Source organism: Corvus cornix, chromosome 3 (genome assembly GCF_000738735.6).
Source record: "Corvus cornix cornix isolate S_Up_H32 chromosome 3, ASM73873v5, whole genome shotgun sequence".
NCBI lineage: Eukaryota > Metazoa > Chordata > Aves > Passeriformes > Corvidae > Corvus > Corvus cornix.
The window spans coordinates 15,845,825-15,852,682 of NC_047056.1; the positions used below are offsets into that span (position 1 = coordinate 15,845,825).

Here is a 6,858-nt window from a genome sequence, read left to right on the forward strand (position 1 = left end):
TGCTAAATGTGAAGCATATTTAGTACGGAAACACCATGACAGATAATGCTGTAATTACTGTATGCAGTTGCTGAATCTAACAATATAAATTAAGTGCCAAGTATGAGTTTCTTTTCCACAGCTAGGGAGAGTCAGAGCAACTTAAATTGCCCTGTATTTCTTTTACAAAGAAAGCTCATTTTTAAATTATGTATGCATATAAATTCCAGAAAAATCATAGGATTCTTCTGCTTTCCTTACTTCCCACACTGTATCTGAGAACACCAACTTTTTTCATTTATTTCACTTTCCCTTGAAGGACTCTGACAGAGATGCAGTTTGTCTTCGGAGACCAACTCATTGAATTTACTTTTTCTAAGCCTATTACCCAATAACTTAGCATTGTGCATCTACCCAGAAAAAACTAAACAGAAAAATCACCATGCAGATATTTGCAGAAATATATAAACGATCCTTTACTTCACGTATGTCCATGATTTTCAGCTGATAACTTATGTTCAGATCCTAACTTTCAAATTCACTGGTTACTCATAATCCTTTCTGGCAGATGACAGGCACCACATCACATCCTGTGTTTTTCCACCTTCTGCAATACACAATTTCTGGACATGACTGCAATCAGTGGGCAAACTGCAGTTTCATTTTGGTAAAAACTTCTCAATAAAACTTAGTTGCCTACACATTTCTGCAAAAATTAATTGAAGAATTTGGATTAATAATCTTTTGACTTGCTGATAATACATGGCATGGTTTAGGAATTCCTGGGGAAAAACAAAAATGAAAATCAGAAGCAATCATTGAGTAATACATCATTTATTTAGTGTATTACATCAGTTTCTCAAATCTTCCTGACTCATAATAGAGCAAGCAAACCCAGTGCTGTAGAAATGTGGCATTTCCTAGCCTTCACTGCACACATTTTGAAGCACCATCCTCAGTTAAGCCATCCCATGACATATGGGAAAAAATGTACCTGACATAGCAGGAAAACAAATTTGGACTGATAATGCAGCACATCTGTACAGCAGGACAAGAGACAGAATATGTCATGCAGAGGTGATGGAGGAGAAAAAGGAAAAGATGTGGAACGTAGCTGAAGTACAAGTGAAACTCTTCATGGTTGAGGCAAGTGCAACCAATGACAACTCCTATAATTTTCCATTGTTTGTAAGGGGAACATTTAAATAATTTCATGGTGTTTCCCTCCCATCCTTCTCGTCCCTCTCTTCCTCCACTTGCAACTTGTCTCACATCACACCTTTTGTTTGTTAAGGTCAGTTGTGAGACATCTTCCTTTACACCTGAATAAGGCCACACTGAATACTGTGCATTAAAAATGAGACAATAACCTGTTTCCAAAAAGTATCTCGACCAGTTTGAACTAGGAAAACAAGGGAGAATTCTTCTACTTTGCAAGTAGGGGTATGTGGAGAGGTGACATATTTTCCTCTTTCTTTAGGTTAAATATACTTGTTATTTACATGAAATCCATCTGCTACAACATCCTACATGCCCAGGAGGACCATACAGTTAAAACATATCAAACCCACATTATTGTGCCTTTCCATACTGTGACATATTAAAAAGGATTTTAGGACTGGGCTGTCAGACATGCACAACAGATTAATTGCTGGGTGAGCATGAACATACAGTACACCACAATCCATGAAAGGATACCACTAATATATAGCAATACAAGTAGACATAAAAAAAGATTGACATTTAACCCTGGATTTTAGCCCTTCCCATATTTTTGGCCTTTCAGTGACTAAATTCTTTGGAGTTAGCAACAGCAAGCTAGGCTAAAAATGTTCCACCTGTGAATTAGTGGTCCATTTTTTTCAAGTGCCTAAAAGGGATACAGAACCATCTATGGGAGCAGACATACTCAAAGCACAAGCAAAACCTGGTTTTGTCTGGAAAAACTGGACAATTGCCAAAGTTAGCTGCTCCTCCACTTGACCACATATGTAGAAGGTTATAGTGCATGACTTGTATGGACATTGGGGGAAATAAAGAATTATTTCAATGTTTTTAATATTCAAAAGCAAAATGGAAGAAAATGTTCAAAAAAATCTGTGCCTACCTCCCCCACTCAAATCTTCCATATATTGAGGTTTTGTGTTATATGGCTTTTGCTCCAGTAAGAATAGTGTTTAGGGAAGGAAGATGACACTGTCCATGTAGTAGGAGGAAAATATAAAGCACTGTTAGGTGCTTGGCAGCAATACGGACAGATATATTTCCTTTCAATGGCAAATGCATATTGGATCTACCAGTCATACACACATATCTCAGTAGATATGGCTACATTTTCCTCTTGACTTTGCTATCAAAGTGTTTCTTTACCACATTTATATGTCCCTCAAAAATATACACAGAAAAGCAAAAGCTCTTTTTGATCAGATGAGAGGTTCCTTTGCAAGTTCTTTTTGCTCATTTATCTAAAAGCCACGTAAAAACTGTCTCAAGATGTTCCCAAATTGCTTTCATACTTGTTTTGCTGAAATCCTGTTAATTCCTGTTTAACTGCATGTCTTGCTGTTGTCATTTACACACCTTCCACACGGCAGGATGCTGCAGGACATATTGTGCTTGCTGACAAATTTTTTTGAAGGAAATCCTTGCAATCAGCTGTCCAACATATGAAGCTACATTTGACCACAAGGCATAGAACAAGGGAATTGTTTTTATGACCAAGGAAATCAAAACTGTTCCTCCATAAAGTTCTGGGAGGAAAGAGGGGAAGGGGGAAAGAAGCACAAACCCCTACATCTCTAAGAGCATAATGAAAAGAAAAATAAATCCTTTCTAAAGGCCTGAGGTTAAGAAGCACTGAGTTCCAAAATCCCAGAGGCCAATGGAAGCTGAAAGCATTCAATATCCATTTGGACTGGTCCTATTACTTCACTGTTCAGATCTCACTGTTTACAGCATGTATTTTCTAGCACACGGAAGAAATTGGTGCTGATTACAATAGAAGCATTTTGGGGATGGCAGTAGTAACCACTGCTAACTGCTAAACACAAATTAGAGACAAACTTCAGAGCCTATTTAGCACACCATTTCCACATGCAGCTTGATTAAGACAGAAAACGACTCAGTCTGTCTGTTGCAACACGCTCCACAAGAAGTACAGAAGCGAATTGAGGACAGTAACAGGTAAATAGATGATTCAGGAAGAAGCTGAATTTAGACATATGACATTGACTTAAAAGTTCAGATTTTCTCCCTGTTCAGTCTTCTGAGCTCACGCTGGCTCTGCTGAACAACTAGGCTTTGTTTTCTGCCGTGAAAGGGGAACATCACTGAAGCCAGCAGATACATCATCTGCAAAGAAAAGGTCACTGTTACAAAACCAAATCAAGACCCAGTCCAAAGTGTTTTGTCTGTTTCAAAGCAGGCTGGTATTCTTTTACAGTGAATTTTCATAGGGATAAAATTCCTGCTCACTTGACAAGAAAGACTAACAATACATACTACATAAATAGCAATGGTTCACAAATAACTTAGTAATATTTAATTAAAGTATCTACATGAAAGCAAATAACATCTCTGTGCTATGTAAAGTATTAAAGCACTTAAAGAAATCCTTCTTTCAGAGGATGTGGCTGAGCTATTAACTCAGGCTTATTTTATGGTTTCATCCAGGAGTCACAACTCAGAGCACATCCAACCACCTCATTCCAAAATACTCTACTAGGAACCTTGCCTCTAACCTTTGTGGAAATGTATTCAGGACTCTCCATTCACAACTTAAAAGGCTTTTCTTTGGCACCACACTCCTCAACGTGTAGAATTTACACATCCAGTCATAACAATATCTTATTTTCTTCTGTGTCCACTCTGAAAACTATTTCAGGAAGTCCCCCATTTGTCAAATCGTCAGCAAGCTTTATATGACTTTTTTATTTATTTTTATTCTTTCCTAAAGAAAACAATATTTAATCTATGAACAAGAGTGTGCATGAAATATTTCTCATTGTATGACAATGTTTTACCAGTTCATCTTCAAAAAACAACAAAAAAAAAGTCTGAAGACTAAAGTCAGGAGATATTACAATATTTGGGCAACAGGAACACTAGCTTGGTGTCTTTAGAGGGGCAGGGAATAAGCCTTGCATCTTACACGTGGTTTCATTGTGTGCAATCCCAGTGGTAGAAAAGGAAGTGGCAATTATTTTTTAACAGATCTTTCCACCTAGGCTAGAGGAAAATGCAGACTTAATGTAGCTACTGCAAACATAAAAACATAGAGGACGTACCTCTACAAACTCCCAGCCTGTGTTGTTGTGGGCAAGCTGAGGCCACAGCAAGTCTCTGAAAGAGTGAAAGGAATTAATTATTGTTGTACACAGTTGTAACAATGCAAAGGTATTAAATCTCTGTGTGAACCTTTGCCATCCATTGCTTGGAACATGTTTGTATGCATAGAACCTCTCTAATGTTTAATTGTTATAATGAAGATGCTTCATCAAAATAACAAAACAAGATATTCACCTTTCTGTGTGCAGGGAAGTTGATAAAATGAAGGAGCTGGACCTCTGCTTTGGTGCCCACCCTGGCAGAGAGATAACAAATGAATAGAAGATACTGTGCAGCTCTAGGGCAACTGAGAAGCATCTCTGCTCATCTCCGCAGAGCAATTGCACGTGGCAGGAAATCCTGTGCTGAAGAAATGCCACCCATTGAGATGTTCCAGGTTTGGGAAGACAGCTGAACAGTGGTGAGAAGGTATGAAAAAATTCAATATGTTCTTATTCCTAGACTTTATAGCACTACTAATGCTATGTTTTAAAACTTTCCCTGTTTATAAACTTCCTGTGCTTTTGTCTGGCTCCTTCAGCTGAGCTACAACACTTCTGCAAAGTCTTCCTCCCATCCCAGCCCTGACCTGTGCCTGCCATGGCAGCTCTAACTCAGGTCTCCTTTACTGCTGACTACAGAATTTTTCTCCCAGCACTGCCACTGCTCACAGATGTCTTTGTTTAACTTGAATATTCCTTAGCATCTGCCAGCATTTTCCCCTAGCTAAATTCCTACTAAATGCACTTTACTTCTCTAAGCCTCGTCAGCTATTGCTCTAAATGCATCCCTTCAAGAGGAAAAAAAATCTCCACCTGTCTTTAATACGTGTATCAATAAAATGAGGATTAGAAATCTGCACTTCTAGGCTGTTAAACAAACTCTCTTCTGCCTCCATTTATTCACCCATAAAATGGCTATAATATTTACTACAATATCTCAAAGAACAGTTAAAAAGCTTAATGCTATTAATTCAATACTACTGATTCTGTCTTGCTACAGGGAATATATAAACATTTCCATGCCAGGTCGATATAGATTTATAAGATTTATAGTTTACAGTTTGTAGTCATTAGTATACCAACATTTGCAAGGTTAATACCCCAGTCCTACGGAGCAGAAGGTAGTATCTGCATTATAGGCAAGATTATATTCTTGTTTGCTAGATATTCTTTTTAAGTAAGTCTGTAACATTTATTTTCTCCTATAGGGCAGTATTATTAATAAATACATACTGCCAGGCTTTAATTTATGTAAAAGCCCATTGTTTTAAAGAACTTCTCTGCAACAAAATTAATCCTTTTTCTTTTTTTAATACATAGTACAGAATCTTTTTCTTACAGCTGCTTTAGCAAGGTTTTTCCCTTAGGTCTGTATATTATACAAATGTTTTCAAAAGACAGTAAAAAAAAAAATAAACCCAAAAAAAACCAAACAAACAAAAAAAACCCCACCAAAATGAAGAATCAGTAACCAGCAGAAGCACACAGAACACCATTGTACCCTAAATACAAGAAATACTATTGCTAAAATCACAGACCTGAAGTTGCGCTTTAAAAAAAAAAGTAAAAATAGGTGACTTCCAAGTTTGATTGTGCAGCCCACATGTGCTGTAACATGAACACGCGAGACCGTCCACTGCCTCTCGAAAGGAAGGATTGCCTTTAGCTGTGCTGATCTTCTCCAGGAATTACTCTGCTCTGTACAGGGGATGACTGTCAGCCATTTCCAGCACTAATTGGACTCAAGTATGGTACGACCTAATTTCTCAGCATGTACCGCAGAGTTCTGAGATTCCTGAATGCTTCAGCCTTTGGAGAGTTTTGTTGTTTTCTATTAGCTACAACTTCTCTGTCTCTGACTGCCAGCAGAGGGAGAAAACGGAATGTGAAGCTGAGAACATAATACGACACACCATCTCTCATCCACACTGCTGAAATAAATATGATGTGGTTTCAACCATTTCTTTTCTAGGGCAGGGTACACTCATTCTAAGTTTCCCAGTGTAAAAGTAATCTGATTAAATTTGGTGGCTTGTTTTTTTTCCCCCTCTCCCGTCTTTTTTCCACCCTTCTCTCCCCTTTTGCCTTTCGTTCCGTGCAGGCGGAATCTTTATGAGACATATAAAGAGTGGAAGAATTATACGGGGGGTTTATTATGAAACTAGAAATCATTTCATTGGCATTAATGGGAAAGTCTGTCTTTTGGAGAGCTCCACATTTCTAGAAGCCATTTCCTGTTCTCAAGATCCCTTAATGCAACGAACCAGGGCAAGACAGGAATTGCTTTACCTCTCTTGTGCTTCAAAGATGTGTACATGAGATGGGCTGCTGAAGGGCTATATTTTTTTTAAGTACTAGCAGTTAGTCTTTTATATAGACTGGATGCTGTTTTAGTTAACAATTTGTTAAGCTTAATTGTCACACAAGCAGTTATTTTCACCAGAGGTGAAAACAACTTCCCCCTAAAGCTGTCCTCCCCACATCTGGGAAAGCACATACACACACCAGGCCATATAACACACTATTTAAATAAAGTGCTTTCTCATTCCTT

The 6,858-nt window shown here is 38.0% G+C and overlaps 1 long non-coding RNA gene across 1 annotated transcript; it reads right to left on the reverse strand.

Annotated features, from left to right (window-relative positions):
* Nucleotides 1-797: 797 nt before the first annotated feature.
* Nucleotides 798-6,205, reverse strand: LOC104685597. The gene is made up of 4 exons (XR_751141.4): nt 5,846-6,205; nt 4,501-4,716; nt 4,266-4,320; nt 798-3,330 (listed from the first exon to the last, which is right to left on the reverse strand). It is a non-coding gene; the product is annotated as an uncharacterized LOC104685597 (long non-coding RNA).
* Nucleotides 6,206-6,858: the final 653 nt, after the last annotated feature.